General features: G+C 43.1%; 1 protein-coding gene across 12 annotated transcripts in view; it reads left to right on the top strand.

The window, feature by feature from the left end:
* LOC119956312 (RNA binding protein fox-1 homolog 1-like) overlaps positions 1 to 17,230 on the top strand; it is a 229,362-nt gene that overhangs the window by 111,887 nt on the left and 100,245 nt on the right. The gene's annotated exons all lie outside the window — the stretch shown is intronic.

The following is a 17,230-nucleotide window of genomic DNA, read 5'->3' on the forward strand; positions in this document are numbered from 1 at the left end:
AGCAAGGGAGGCAGCTTGCCTTCCTTGTGCTTTCCACATCCTCGGCCATCAAAACTTGTAAAACGCACCAGAAAAATCAAACCTTTTTATAAAAAAATAAATCTATAACTGATCAGGTTACTAAAAGCTGGGATGATTTGATCAGGCGGGACTGATCGGTACAGTGGAAATACACAGGCTTGCTGTTGTGTAAAACCGAAGGTTCAGCAGCCTATTTATTTAAGGAACCTTTTCTCCTTGTGTGTATACTGCAGTCTTGAGACAAAGCACAGGATTGTTAACCCTCTGCGTGCTGAATTTGCGTCTCATGTTAGTACATGTGTGTCTATGCTGTGCATTTCCACAAATCCTATTAACCCATAATGGAGAAATGCAGAGAGGCAAAGCTTCTGTGTTGTACGCTCTGAATCAACCAAAAAAAGAAAGCAGCGTTTCTGTTAGCAATCCATATTAATTCCCAGTTGCTCTTTAGGGTCAAATAATTTAAAGGTTGGTAGCTCCATTTTTATATTCAGATTTTGGGCACATAAAAGATTACTGTCAGTGAGGATACTGCAACACATACATAATTTTAATAGAGTTGTTTTGGTAATACCATTGCTTTTTATTCTGACTTCAGATACCTAGCTGGTAAGTGTGGATTTATATATGAGCAAGTGGGTGTAGGCCCATTCCCTTCTGATCTTAGCAACACAAACGGTAGCAGCTGTGTTTTAAAAAACAGACACACAGGATCCATTTGTGCTTGCAAGCTCAAGCTACTAACCTTTCTGAATGCTGAAATGTCATTTAATACAATTTCATACGGTGAGGAAATTACTGTAAATTGTCGGTTGTTTTCCTTGCATTTTCTACAGAGAATACTGCACACTGTTATTTCATCAATCACACAAAGAAGCGACAGCAATGATTTCTGCAGTCTGGCGAATGTGATTCTGGAGACTTTTTTTTAAGATCCAAAATAGGATCAGAGCCTGCTGATAAAGAGCATTAATGAGAGAAGGCTGCATTTGCAACAAAACACAGCCATCTTGATACACAGTGCCTCCATTGCCCAAAAATAATGTAATTTTTGAATTGTTTGAAAGAAAAGGGATTTTAATTTGAAATATTAAAATTCTAGCTATATTGAGGAATATTTGAATTTAATCTAACTCATTAAATCCCATCCATCCTAGAATTTTGGTTGAGCTGTTATCCGATTGTCATTTGTAATTAGTATCATAACCCACATGAAAGATTCTGCCAATTATTTAAACTGGGAAATGCGTTGAATGATTTGAAATTTCACCCTGAATACAGTGACTTTTAATTCAGGCCTAAAGCATTGAGCGTCTTTGGTAGGATTATAAACCATGAAACCAGTATTAATGTAGAAAGTGCAGTCAATCCTATGTAATTATACCCTCAATGCTGTAAACACCATGGGATTTCCCGGTATTAGCCTTAAGACCGATAGGGAAGGTGAAAAATAGCCACACTTTCCAGTCTGAATGCCATTCAGTAATCTTTGCTGGATATTGAACATAGAAAATACAAGGAGTGGACCATATGGCCCCGAAGACTTTCTCCGCCTTTCGGTACGGTCATGACCGATACCTGAGTTAACTCCACTTTCCTGCCTGCTCATAACTCTTGATTCCCTGAGAGATCAAAAATCTGTTTGTGTGTGCAATTGGGTAAGGCTACCATGGCTGTCCACAGTTAAATAGAACCTTCACACCTGTCATCCAGAATGGACGCCTCGGAGCAATGTTAAAGGCTGCAGGCACATGGAAAGTCAACCCTCTGCAAGATTTAGACCTTCAGAGCAGGAGAACACGGGAAGGAAGATTACTAATGAGAGCAAAAGCATTGGTATTGGGGCAGCTCTGTACCTACTTCAAGGACGGCATGTAAGAACTGTGGTTAGCACTGTTGCCTCACAGTGCGAGGGACCAGGTTCGATTCTGGCCTTGGGTGACTGTGTGGAGTTTGCACAATCTAGCTTTGACAAAGAGTCATCTGGACTCGGCCGTTAGCGCTTTTCTCTCCTTACAGATGCTGCCAGATCTGCTGAGATTTCCAAGCATTTTCTCTGTTGGTTGCACAATCTCGCTGTGTCTGTGTGGGTTTCCTCCGGGTGCTCCAGTTTCCTCCCACAGTCCAACGGTGTGCAAGTTAGGTGGATTGGCTAAATTTCCCCTTAGTGTCCAAAGATGTGCAGGTTAGGTTGCGGGGTTGCAGGCATAGGGTGAGGTGGGTGGGGAAGTGGACCCTGGGTAGGGTGCTCTTTCTAAGGGTCGGTGCAGACTCGATGGGCAGAATTCTGTTGGGATTCTGTGGATTCTTCGATACATACATTCAAAACAAATGTTTTTCTGCTTCAGGCAGCACGGTGGCACAGTGGTTAGCACTGCTGCCTCACTGACCCGAGGTCCCAGGTTCGATCCCGGCTCTGGGTCACTGTCCGTGTGGAGTTTGCACATTTTCCCCGTGTCTGCGTGGGTTTCGCCCCCACAACCCACAAATGTGCAGGGTAGGTGGATTGGCCACGCTAAATTGCCCCTTAATTGGAAAAAATGAATTGGGTACTCAAAATTTAATTTTAAAAACAAATGTTTTGCTGCTTTTGCTACTTTAAGCAGCCAAAACAGCATTGGTTATATTAGATTGATAAAATCTGCCCATTTAGGGCAGCACGGTGGCGCAGTGGGTTAGCCCTGCTGCATCACGGCGCTGAGGTCTCAGGTTCGATCCCGGCTCTGGGTCACTGTCCGTGTGGAGTTTGCACATTCTCCCCGTGTCTGCGTGGGTTTCGCCCCCACAACCCAAAGGTATACAGGGTAGGTGAATTGGCCACGCTAAATTGCCCCTTAATTGGGAAAAATGAATTGGGTAATCTAAAAAAAATTTTTTAATTAATATATATCCGCATATATCACCATGTCATCCATACCCCCAAATATCATCAATGCTTATTGCCCTGAATTCAGTTACATAGAACATACAGTGGAGAAGGAGGCCATTTGGCCCATCGAATCTGCACCGACCCACTTAAGTCACCCTATCCCCGTAACCCAATTACCCCTCCTAAACCTTTTGGTCACTAAGTGCAATTTAGCCTGGCCAATCCACCTAACCTGCACATTTTTGGTCTGCGGGAGGAAACAGGAGCACCCGGAGGAAACCCACGCAGACATGGTGAGAACGTGCAGACCCCGCACAGACAGTGACCCAAGCCGGGAATCAAACCTGGGAACCTGGAGCTGTGAAGCCACAGTGCTAACCACTATGCTACCGTGCTGCCTGTAATTGGTCTGGGTTAATAAAAAACAAATCTCGGGGGAATAAGTCTTAGCGAAGAAAGTGTCCAGCCATGTGCAGGTTAGGTGACGGGGATCGGATGAGTGGGCCAGTGAACCTGTGTAAAGTGCTCTCTCGGAGGGTCGTTGCAAAACTGATGGGCTGAATGGCCTCCTGCACTGTAGAGATTCTATGATTCTTGGTCAAAAGGTGCAGCCTAGCTTTTGTCAGGTTTGCAGACCGAGAACATTACAATGTGTGCATTTACCATAACAGAAAATCAGACAAAATGTTTTATTTATTTACTCCCGTATATGCTGATTGCTGAATATTTGCATAGTGCAATTTTGTTGAACTTTGTTGAACTGCATACCAGTTTACCAGGGAGTGGTTGCATATAAGATTAAGTAGTACTCGGGTGGGTTCTGAAACAGTCAGTGAGGTGACAAAATAACATCTCAAAAAGCTGGTTCTGGGGGAGTCTCACACTGTGCAGGTGAGTAAAACCTAAGTTGTGTACCTCGATATTTGAACTACTTCCCAAATTTTTCAAACTATATCCATCGCATATTTACTGTGCTGGAAATATTGACTAAATTCTAGGGTTTGTCCAGCTGAATAAATCTACAATCTTTCACCACATTTCTGTGTAGGAAACTTGTCACACTAATAATCTGCTTACCCCAGTTGAGAGGGGGCATTGAATTGAATCACTAATACCACATTACCCAAAGTGATTCATGGTTATTATTAGTGAAGGGTACTCTGTTAAAATGAGATCATCCAGGGGGTTGGTGGCACACTCAATTGGCACTCCAATATGCTGCCTAATTGAACTGCAGGAGCATTGCTTGCACCCACAGATTTCTATGCACGGTAATGAGCTCCACTCTGCCTTATTGCTAATTTAGAGGATGGGAAGAAAAATACATTAGCAAGGCTGCATTGGTGCACCTAGCAGTTTTATCAAGAGGTGCAATAACTATGGAAACCGGTCAGAGGTATGAATCATAATCCATGTAAGCACATCTAACAATACATCATGTTTTCCCATTCTTCAGCTATCCATTCAGATCCACAGTCCTACAGCCAGTAAAGTGGGCAAACCTGTTCCAAGAACTTGAGCAGAACTCATGGTTGCTTGCTTTGGGCAGCACGGTGGCACAGTGGTTAGCACTTATTGCTTCACAGCGCCAGGCTCCCAGGTTCGATTCCGGCCTGGGTCACTATCTGTGCGGAGTCTGAACTTTCTCCCCGTGTCTGCGTGGGTTTCCTCCGGGTGCTCCGATTTCCTCCCACAAGTCCCAAAAGATGTGCTTATTAGGTGAATTGTACATTCTGAATTCTCCCTCTGTGACCCGAACAGGCGCCAGAATGTGGCGACTAGGGGATTTTCACAGTAACTTCATTGCAGTGTTAATATAAGCATACTTGTGACCATAATAAAGATTATTATTATTGGGTCGAGAGTGGTGTTAAGGCTACTTTTAAAAAATGTAAGTAGATTTCAAGTACCCAAATCTTTTTCCTATTAAGGGCAATTTGGCGTGGCTAATCCACCTACCCTGCACATAATAATCTTTAATATTGTCACCAGTTAGCTTTCATTAACATTGCAATGAAGTTCCTGTGAAAAGCCCCTAGTCGCCACATTCCGGCACCTGTTCGGGTACACAGAGGGAGAATTCACCTAACGAGCACGTCTTTCGGGACTTGTGGGAGGAAACGTGCAGACTCTGCAGAGACAGTGTACAACACCTTTGGATTGTGGGGGTGAGACCCACGCAGACACTGGATGAATGTGCAAACTCCACACAGACAGTGACCCGGGAGTGGGATCGAACCTGGGTCCTCAGCGCCGAGGCAATAGTGCTAACCACTGTGCCACCGTGCCGGCCTGGTGTTGAGACTACTGATGCATTGAATGAATATATGTCTGCGGTACAGCCATGCAAGCTATCAATTTCTCAGAAGGTGCTGCACTATCTTCTAACCACAGACATAACTTTCCAACAGGGAAGTTAAACAGCCAGGAATAGGGACTTTGGCTCATTTCTCTCTGCATTGTTCAAGCTGCAGAGTCCCCAGCCATGTCATGAGTTATTCATCCAAGGGTATATGTCTTTTCAAGGTGCTTTAAGTGGGTTGCTGCATTGGGAAATAATGCAATTAATTTACCTTCATTAGAATTCTGGTGTTGCCAACAGCAAAGTTTGTAATTTGCCTGGTGTTGTGTTGAAATGGAGTCCTTCCCTGTACAGTCTGTAGAAAGCCAGGCAGTGCTTGAAGCAGTAACTTCAGTCTGCTTAATTATTCAAATTGATAATATGTGGTTACATAGAGGTGAAGCAAAAGTTAGAATCATAAAATCATACAGTTCAGAAGAAGCCCTTCAGCTCGTCAAGCCTGTACTGGCAAAAAAGTACTCTAAATCTACACTGATCCCACTTCCTGGCACTTGGCCCCTAGCCCTGAACGTTAGGGCATTTCAATTCTGAGCACAGGACAAGCCCTTCAACCCAATTGGTCTCCACCAGAGTTTATGTTCCACACAAGCTTCCTTCCTTTATCTAGCCTTTTATCATTATTAGCTTCTTCTTTAAAAATAAATTTAGAGTACCCAATTAATTTTATTTCAAATTAAGGGTCAGTTTAGCAAATCCACCTGCCCTGCACATCTTTGGGTTGTGGGGGTGAAACCCACGCAGGTACGGGGATTAAACTCCACACGGACAGTGACCCGGGGTCAAACCCGGGTCCTCAGCACCGTGAGGCAGCAGTGCTAACCTCATGCTGCCCTCTATCACCATTTACTTCTATTCCTTGCCCTTATTTAATTATCTAGCTTCCCCTTAAATGCATCTGTGCTATTTGTGAATGTTCCAGTCTGTGGATAAAAAGGTTTCTCTGGAATTTCCTATTGGATTCAGTAGGGGCTATCATATTTCTCCCACTTGGGTTTGGATTTCACCCTTTCAACAACCCTAAAGATTTTCTCTGTCTACCCTGTAAAACCCTTTCATAATTTCAGAGACTCTTATCAGGTCACCTCCAACCTCTTCAATCTTTCTTGATGGCTATGACCTGTCCGATGTGAAATCTTGGTGTAATTATTTGAAATTTCCTATTTTAATGCAAAAACAGATGGTTTAAACCAGATGTTGCTTCACAGCGCCAGGTTCAATTTCCGGCTTGGGTCACTGTCTGTGCGGAGTCTGCACGTTCTCCCCGTGTCTGCGTGGGTTTCCTCCAGGTGTTCCGGTTTCCTCCCACAGTCCAAAGTTAGGCGAATTGGCCATGCTAAATTGCCCCTTAGTGTCCAAAAAGGTTAGGAGGGTTACGGGGATAGGGTGGAAGTGTAGGCTTAGGCAGGGTGTTCTTTCCAAGGATTGGTGCAGACTCGCTGGGCCAAATGGCCTCCTGCACTGTACATTCTGTGATTCTGCACATTATGAAATTGAGCTGCGCTTCAATAATGCCTGCTGGGAAGTTAGCTTACCACCCCTACACTCTGGCCTACATGTGATTCTAGTTCTTGGGACAACTGGGAGTGGTAACACTGATATGACACTCCCTCGTCAGTATCACACACATGCCAGAAACAAATTTTAAGAAGTGACTGTGATAATGTGCCTCGATTTGATTTTACACTTTTGTGTCTTTAGTGTGTAAATAAGTAGAAAGACTTGCCAATTCCTTTTTGTGAAGAGTCCCCCGAACTGGAGAAACTGATTGCCGGTGGAACTTCAGAGCAGCAGCTGAGTTTACTGTTGGAGAAGCTGAGGAGCATTTCTGTTCAAAAGAAAATGAGCCATATGCAGTTTATTGGCAGCATCACTTAAGGGATGAGGAGAGATTAGGCCTTGTTTTCCTTCTGCGGCTAAACTAGGCTGGGCAGTAGTTGAATGACGTCTCTATAAAAATGAGCTGTTTATATTTTGGGATTTTCAACTTTGGTCAGATCTACAAAGGAGCAGAGTGGCCAATGTTGACTTGCTTGAACACAGTCCTCTCATAATATGTTGCTGTTTACACATCATTTCCAACAGACACATTTAACCTGTCCTTTGCCAGCCTTCTTTCCCAATTTCAATTGCAAAGAGAGTTGGAAAGGACACAAAGTATAACTCTAGTTCAAATTTTCACTGGCTAATTTTTAAAAATCCATTATTGTCCTTTTGAAATTCATGAAATTGTAGCGTAATTACAAGTTCCCACTCGGCTGTATTAAGAAAGACATTACTGCCATCTTGCAATCTATGCATCGCCTCAGGCGTCAAGTGTTTAAAGTGCGGACTGTCTGTCATTTGAACTTTTGAGCTGTTAGCTTCCCACCTGGGTCACGGTCTGGCTGCTGGGAGAGTGAATAGCGTGGAATTAGTGGAGAGGAAAAATCGTGTTCCATTATGCTGCTTTTCTGCTGACTATGAATTACACTCACATTATAGATGATTCCATCCTCTCTTCTCATTAGCATATGTAGCAGCGGAGAATCCCGGGTCTTGGTTGAAGAAAGAAGGGTGGAAGAGACTGGATATCTGCAATCCACTCCTCAGAAAGTGGCAGTTTCAGATTTGGAGAATTTCATTGTGCGTTTGCTTCGGGGGGGAAATTCCCAGATGTGTGTAGCCTGTAGCTGCAATGTAAACCTTCCCAGTTGTACAAATCCATCCCAGACTACTCATTCATGTCTGAATACAATATCTTCAGATGTGTCTGAGCCTCTGGGATGTTGGAATCAGTTAGATAAACAGGAATAGTGCTGAGGATCAATCCAGATTGGGATAGTGGAAAGCTTCATAGCTGTTTTCCCCTTTGTATCCAACAGAATCAACCCCTTCAGATGCATTCACACTGATTAGTTGCATGAAAAAAGTCACCCTGGACAAAATACAATGCGTTTAAAATTGTAACAAAGCTTGTATTTACAGAATGTGTGGTTTGGATTTTATACATAGAAACATAGATAGAAACTAGAAGCAGGAGGAGGCCATTCGGCCCTTCGAACCTGTTCCGCCATTCATTATGATCATGGATAATTATCAAGTTCAATACCCTAATCCCGCATGTCCCTTGATCCCTTTAGCCTCAAAAGCTATATCTAATTCCTTCCTGAAATTACACAACATTTTGGCCTCAACTAGAGGCGGGTACAATTTTTTCCTTTAAAAACAGTTAAACAGTTACATGGGCAGGGTGGGTAATGAGGGATACGGGCCAAATGCAGGCAAGTGGGACTAGCTTAGTGATAGAAACTGGGCGGCATGGACCAGCTGGGCCGAAGGGCCTGTTTCCATGCTGCAAACATCTGTGACTCTATAGCTACTTTCGTGGTTGTGAATTCTACAGATTCACAATTCTATGGGTAAAGAAATTTCTCCTCGCCTCAGTCCTAAAAGATTTACCCCTTCTCCTCAAACTGTGACCCCTAGCTCTGGACTCCACCACCATCGGGAACATTCTGTCTAAATTTACCCTGTCTAATCCTGTTAGAATTTTTCTATGAGATCCCCTCTCACTCTTCTAAACCACAATGAATATAATCCTAACTGACTTAGTCTGCCCATATATATGACAGTCCCGCAACCCCTGGAATCAGCCTGGTAAACCTTCGCTGCGCTCCTTCCATAGCAAGAACATCCTTCCTCGGATACGGACACCAAAACTGCTCACAATACTCTAGGTGTGGCCTCACCAATGCCCTATACAATTACAGTAAAACATTCCTATTCCTATACACAATTCCTCACGTTCTGAAGGCCAACATACCATTTGCCTCCTTTACTGCCTGCTGCTGTATCTGCACGCTTACTTTCAGCGAGGACACCAAGGTCTCGCTGAGTATCCACCTCTCTCGAATTACACCCATTCAAATAATAATCTGCCTTCCTATCTTTGCTACCGAAGCGGATACCCTCATGTTTATCCACATTATTCTTTATCTGCCACGCAAATGCCCACTCACCCAGCCTGTCCAAATCCCACTGAAGCATCTCTGCATCCTCCTCACAGCTCACCCCCCCCCCCCAACTTTGTATTATCTGTACATTTTGAGATAATACATTTAGTTCTCTTATCCAAATCATTAATATATAATGTGAACAGTTGGGATCCTAGCTCGAGCCCTGCAGTATCCCACTAGTCACTGACTGCTAATCTTTAAAAAAGTGCCATTTATTCCAATTTATTGCCCCCTGTCTGCTAACCAGTTTTCTATACATCACAAGATACTACCCATATCCCATGTGCTTGAATTTACATAGTAATCTGCTATGTGAGAACTTGTCAAAAGCCGCCTGAAAGTCTAAATAAATCTTATTTACCAGTTCTCCCTATTCAACTCTACTAGTTACATCTTCAAAGAATTCTGGTAGATTTGTCAAGCGTGATTTCCCTTTCGTAAATCCATGCTGACTTCCATAGAATTTACAGTGCAGAAGGAGGCCATTCGGCCCATCGAGTCTACATCGACTCTTGGAAAGAGCACCCTATTTAAGCCCACACCTCCATCTGATCCCTGTAACCCAATAACCCCTAACCTATTTGGACACCTAAGGGCAGTTTAGCACGGCCAATCCACCTAACCTGCACATCTTTGGATTGTGGGAGGAAACCGGAGCACCCGGAGGAAACCCACGCAGACATGGGGCAAACGTGCAGACTCCGCACAGACAGTGACCCAAGCCAGGAATCGAATCTGGGACCGTGGAGCTGCGACGCAACTGTGCTAACCACTGTGCAACCGTGCTGCCCTTTGTCTGATTATGCCACTGCTTTCCAAATGCTATGCTAAGAAATTCTTGATAATGGACCCTAGCAATCTCCCTACTACTGACATGAGGCTCACTGGTCTATAGTTCCCTATTTCTCTCCACCTCCCTTTTTGAATAGCGGGGTTATATTTGTTACCCACCAATCTTTAGGAACCATTCACGAGTCCATAGAGCCTTGGAAGATGACCACCAATAGATCTATTATTTCCAGGGCCACTTCCTTAATAATGGTAATCTTTATTAATGTCACAAGGAGGGTTACATTAACACTACAATGAAGCTACTGTGAAAATCCCCTCGTCGCCACATCCCGGCGCCTGTTCGGGTACAGAGAGGGAGAATTCAGAATGTCCAATTCACCTAATAAGCAAGGCTTTGGGACTTGTGGGAGGAAACCGGAGCATCCGGAGGAAAGCCAGGCAGACACGGGGAGAACGTGCAGACTCCGCACAGGCAGTGACCCAAGCCGGGAATCGAACCAGGGACCCTGGCGCTGTGAAGCAACAGTACTAACTACTGTGCCACCCTCAGTACTCTGGGATAAAGATTATCAGGCCCTGGAGATTTATCTGCCTTCAATCCCATTGATTTCCTCAAAACCATTTTCTACTAATACTAATATCCTCAGCTCCTCACTGAAACTTGTGTTTCTCAGAAATGCAGGGACATTAGTCATGTCTTCTTTGTGAAGACAGAAGCAAAGTATAAATTTAGTACCTCAGCCATTTCTTTTTTCCCCATTATGAATTATGAGGGGCATAGACAGAGTGGATAGTCAGAGGCTTTTCCCCAGGATAGAAGGGTCAATTACTCGAGGGCAAGGTTTAGAGGAAATGTACGAGGCAAGTTTTTTACACAGAGGGTAGTGGGTGCCTGGAACTCGCTGCCGGAGGAGGTGGTGGAAGCAGGGACGATAGTGATGTTTAAGGGGCATCTTGACAAATACATGAATAGGATGGGAATAGAGGGATATGGACCCAGGAAGTGTAGAAGATTTTAGTTTAGTCGGGCAGCATGGTCGGCACAGGCTTGGAGGGCCGAAGGGCCTGTTCCTGTGCTGTACTTTTCTTTGTTCTTTGAATTCCAACATTTCTGACTGTAAGGGGCCTACATTAGTTACTAATCAATCTTTTTCTCTTTACAAAGCTATAGAAACTCTTATCGTTTTTATGCTCCCCACTAGCTTACTTTCACAATGTATTGTCCCCTTCTTAATCAATCCCTTGGTCTGTCTTTGTTGAATTTTAATGTGTTCCCAATCCTCAGGTCTATTGTTTTTTTCTTGCTAATTTGTATGCCCCTTCTTTGAATCTGATTTTTTCTCTAATTTCCCTTGTGAGCCACGGTTTGGCCACAGTTCCCTTTCTACTCTTGTGCCAAATAGAATAAACCACTTTTGGAGTTCACCTAATCGTTCCTCGAATGCTGCCTTTACCTTCCTTTCAGTAATGTTTCCCAATCCATCAGAACCAGCTCATGCCTCATACCATCATAGTGGCCTTTAATGAGGTTCAGGACACTGTTCTCAGAATCAACTACCTCACTATTCACATACCATTACCCAAGAAAATCAAATCCCCAGGCCCATGTTTGGATGCACAATCCTGCACTGTTCTCTGGTATATTGTAGTTTTAAAACTTATTGAATGGTGGTGACTAAGTGGTGTAAACATTTCTACACAATGTTGCTGAGGGATTGGTTCAAATTGCAGCCATGGCTAATATTTACTACTTGTCTTCCCCTTTTAAGATGAACTAATCTTGGCTGAGTTGTTGAGAGCAAGCACTGAGCAAAATGCAATGATAGCCACCTTCAATCCAGACATGGAAAAAATGGAGTGAAATTTAGATTATTCAAATCTTAATTATTGGCAGTGCATATTTTTAGTCTAAAGTTTTTTTTTAATGCAAGACGCAATTTTAAAAAAAGAAACTTGTTCATAGAAGGAATCACACAAATTAATTGACCTGGAATTGTTTGACTACTTGGTGAGGCACGAAGACTGAAGAAGTCATTGTAATCTTCTTCCTCTTGATTAAATTGTCTGGCAGCTTAATGGGGTGGAGTCATCAACCCGAGTTGCCGCCTCTAAGCTCCAAGTCACATTTTAATGTGGTGGTCACCAGATGAAGTAGCTGTGCTGAATCAAGTAGGTACAACCAGTGCAAACACACTTCAGTTCTCTTTTTCATATGTGGGTGTTTTCAACATCTGATCGTTTCCTGTGAGAAAATTGGTCCAAAGAAATACCACATTTTTTTCACTCTAAATTAAGATTTAATTCTGTCTGGGGAAATGTTTTGAGATTTCTAATAGCAGAGTATGGGGGAAATCACAGCCCCATTGAAACGCAGGAACTGCCCTAGCCAAATACATCAAAATGTACTTTTTAGATCAAACTGACCTTGCCTGACTCCAAATGCTGTTTGCAGAAAATAAGCAGTTATTGGAAGTGAAAGGTTTCTGTTCAGACCTATCAAATTATAACCAAGAATTATACGTCTGAATTATATATTCAGATTACGTGAGAAGATTAACAAGACAAACTGTATCAGTCAGGATAATGTGAGCATAAAGCAAAATGTTCCTCCTTTTGATAGGATTGAACTGCAATTGAATTACATAATCTATTGAAGTACATGTACCAGAGTAGGAAAGGTAAGATTATTAAATACTAATCTTCTCCTTCATCTCCAAGAGACTCAATGGGGAACTGCATTATATGGTGCATCGCTTAAACAGACTATCCTGGAAGGTTCCAGGGTTGATTCCTAGTCTCTGGTGAGCTCCGAGCTGCTGCCATTGGCCCGAGAATTCCTTGCCCTCTCCTCGTTACTATCCAGAACGTGCACTGGAGTGAATGAGTCAGGTTTGAACCAGGGGAATAATAATATTCGCTTATTGTCACAAGTAGACTTCAATGAAGTTACTGTGAAAAGCCTCTAGTCGCCACATTCTGGCGCCTGTTCGGGGAGGCTGGTACGGGAATTGAACCTGCGCTGCTGGCTTTGTTCTGCATTGCATTGTTCGATTTAGCTATAGTGAACTTCATCATCAAACTGAATACTAGCCAAGACTCTGCACGTTTATATACAAAGAGGCAGCTACTTCAGCAAAGTATTAGGTTCTCTGCAGCCCTGGTTAAATGGGGCGTAAGTAACACAGCCCTGCTGGAAGTACGCACGTTTGTATTTTTTTGTGGAGTGGGCTGCTTCCAGCTTCCAGGTCGAGAAAACCAAAAACATGAGAGTCTTTGACCACTAGCACAGCTGATTACGTCCCAGTGCCACCTTGGCAGAGGGATGGCAGTAGCTTCTTCATTAACCTCCTCTGGTCTGGGGATGGTGAGAAAGACTTACACAAGCGGTGTTTATTAGACTGCGATCAATGATCAGATACTTTCCAAACTGGAACAATGTTGGAAGCAGGATGCAGGCCTTGGCTGAATGTAACAGCGTTCTGAATACAAAACTAGATATTTCAGATTAATGTGTCTCTATTTTTCTTCCAAGCTCCACCCTTTTATTCTAGATTCCCAGTTCTCATATTAAAATGGTCTAATTGGGAATTGAGGAACTCTGAATAACTGTTTGTTTTGGCGAGTTTGATACAATTTTTTTCCTGGGAACATTGATTTTTTTTTTCAGAGGCTGTAGTGTCCCTTTGCCTGTATGGCTTTCACCCCAAAAATGTGCAGGTTAGGTGGATTGGCCACTCTAAATTGCCCCCTAATTGGAAAAAAATAATTCGGAGGAAAAAAAGAATAAATTGCCCCTTAATTGGAAAAAAAAAATAATTGGGTGCTCTAAATTTATTTTTAAAAAGAATTACTGGAATGCTCTCTAGCACAGTGGCTCCGTGGTTAGCACTGCTGCCTCATGGCGCCGAGGTCCCAGGTTCGATCCCAGCCCCAGGTCACTGTCTGTGTGGAGTTTAGAAGGATGAGGGGGGGATCTTATTGAAACTTACAGGATACTGCGAGGCCTGAATAGTGGACATGGAGTGGATGTTTCCACTTGTAGGAAAAACTAGAACCAGAGGACACCATCTCAGACTAATGGGACGATCCTTTAAACAGAGATGAGGAGGAATTTCTTCAGTCATAGGGTGGTGAATCTTTTTTTTAAAATTTAGAGTATCCAATTCATTTTTTCCAATTAAGGGGCCATTTAGCATGGCCAATTCACCTACCCTGCACATCTTTGGGTTGTGGGGGTGAAACCCGCGCAAGCACGGGGAGAATGTGCAAACTCCACACGGACGGAGACCCAGAGCCGTGATCGAACCCGGGTCCTCAGCGCCGTGAGGCAGCAGTGCTAACCCACTGCGCAAACGTGCCGCCCTAGGGTGGGTGAATCTGTGGAACTCTTTGCCGCAGAAGGCTGTGAAGGCCAAATAACTGAGTGTCTTTAAGACAGTGATAGATTGGGCAGCATAGTGGTGCAGTGGTTAGCACTGCTGCCTTACGGCACCGAGGTCTCTGGTTCGATCCCGGCTCTGGGTCATTGTCCGTGTGGAGTTTGCACATTCTCCCCGTGTCTGCGTGGGTTTCACCCCCACAGCACAAAGATGCCCAGGGTAGGTGGATTGGCCACGCTAAATTGCCACTTAATTGGAAAAAATAAATTGGGTACTCTTTTAAAAAAAACATTTTTAAAAAGACAGAGATAGATAGGTTCTTGATTAATAAGAGGATCAGGAGTTATGGGGAGAAGGCAGGAGAATGGGGATGAGGAAAATATCAGCCATGATTGAATGGCGGAGAAGACTCGATGGGCCGAGTGGCCTCATTCTGCTCCTATGCCTTGTGGCCTTATGGTGTGGAACTTGCACATTCTCCCTGTGTCTGCTAGGGTTTCGCCCCCACAACCCAAAGATGTGCAGGGTAGGTGGATTGGCCATGTTAAATTGTCCCTTAATTAGAAAACAAATGAATTGGGTACTCTAAATTTATTTTTTAAAAGAATTACTGTAGTGGCCTGGTTGCAAAAGCAAGTCTTGTCTGGTGCCACCCAGTAATGTGCTGTAAAATGGTGTGGGTAAGGAAATCTGAAATCCTAGTAGGAGGAGAAGGTGGAATATATTACAGCAGGCGTTACCATTAATGAAATAGAAACATCCACTAACAAAATAGTTAGTGCAAAGATTGCTAATATCTGTAAAATAAAATTTTGCACAGAGCGAATTTATCGCGTTAGTAATGAGGGCACCAGATATATTGGGAGTGAGTCGGTTGCAACAGTGGAAAGTTGTGCATGACGCAGACTGAAATGTGTTTTTCATTAGTGACTGCTTTTGGCAAATTCTGTGAATTTCCTTACCATTGCTTTTGGAGTTCTTTATGCAGTTAACTCTATTGTATTAAATATTTTATTGCTTCTTTCAATGTTAGCGATATCTTAAAGTAAATTTCTTGAGAAAGGATTCCAACCTCAATCGAATAGAAATCCAGTACCAATTACCACTAAGATGCCTTAAGTTATGTTAGTTTAGTTTTGGCAAACAGATTGCATACCTCATGGTAACGGAACACAATTCTGAGAAAAACCTGCATCATAAAGCATGGCTGGTGTAAGCCAAGGTGAATTTTTAATGGACAGCAAATGATGTCAGAGTATGATGCATAGCCATTTCCTGTTTCTCTTTTTCACCTCACTCCACAACTGCCCAGTAAGAAGTAGGGTGATAAGAATGAACAGCACAAATACATAATAACTATTTGATATATCAATCTCATTATGGTGATAATCGAACTCTGAATTTCAGTATTTTGTAATTAAAATGTGCTCTTTTCCCGTATGACTGAAAAGGAAAATGTCGCACCTTGTGGTTTTTAAAAGAATTTCGAGCATCCAATTCATTTTTCAATTAAGGGGCAATTTAGCATGGCCAATCCACCTACCCTGCGCATCTTTGGGTTGTGGGGGTGAAAGCCATGCAAACACGGGGAGAATGTGAAAACTCCACACGGACAGTGACCCAGAGCCGGGATTCGAACATGTCTCGCCCTGTGTGACACTGAGCTCTTTAGGAACCTAGTTGAGATTTGACTCCTGGTCAATAAATTGAAGCTGGTTAGCCGAGAAGGCACCACAATTGGTTTCAGGCTCCTGGACACTGGGATGCCAGTCCCGCTCCTGATGAACATTTAGTGACTGTTCAAAAGAATTGTGCAATGCAAATGAGGTTTCTGTATTATCTTTAATTTTCAAGTGTCTGTCCCTTATTAGCCCCAAACTTCCCGTACCAGCCTCCCCGAACAGGCGCCTGAATGTGGCGACTAGGGGCTTTTCACAGTAATTTCATTTGAAGCCTACTTGTGACAATAAGCGATTTTCATTTCATTTTCATTTTTCATTTCATTTCAGATGTAGTCTCTGAAACAGCATTAAACACAATTGTTGCTATTATTGTCGACAATTTTCTGTTCAGACTATTTCAAAGCACTCTCCTTTATATCAATTGTGAAAGAAGCAATAGCAAAGTGACCTTCATACAGCCCTCTCCGAGATTTATATTGTAGTTGATGAATAGACTAATTTTCTAAGTCTACCCCCAGGCAGCCAACAACCGGCAGAGGAGTACAGGCAAATGACAATATAAAATCATTTGAATCAACTCTGCAAATTAAAAAAAATGAGATTTGACATTGAACCAGTTCTGTGCATCAGTATACTTTGTGTGGTGGTGCTGGTTTGAGTTGAGATGTAAGTGTGCTGACTCATTCAGCTGGCACGGCACATTTAACAGTCCGGAGGGGAACTGGATATTCCAAAACACTAGGCACACAGCGAAGATGGGTTTGTGGTTTGTGATAGTCGAACTGTTTATTTTCAGGATTACCATTAGCGATGGGAAACTCTTGTTGACAGTCAGTCGCATTTGTATAAACCTAAAGTGTTTTTACATTTTGAGCAGAAAGTGAAGAAATTTCAGGTGCGCTCTGCAGTTCCCCAGCTGAAGTGCGGACTGACTGAGGCAGCATTTTGGTTCAGAGGCCGAGTGGGAGCAAAGCTATTACACTGAGCCCGAAGGGGGGAAATTACTTGCACTTATGTAATCTTTTATCCATGTATATTTCAGGTCATCACAAAATATTTCATAGCCAATGAATTACTGTTGAAGTGCGGTCAAGACAGCAACATTTTTCCATGTCAAGTTCCTGTAAAAT

The sequence above is a fragment of the Scyliorhinus canicula genome, chromosome 23 (assembly GCF_902713615.1).
Source record: "Scyliorhinus canicula chromosome 23, sScyCan1.1, whole genome shotgun sequence".
Classification (NCBI taxonomy): Eukaryota; Metazoa; Chordata; class Chondrichthyes; order Carcharhiniformes; family Scyliorhinidae; genus Scyliorhinus; species Scyliorhinus canicula.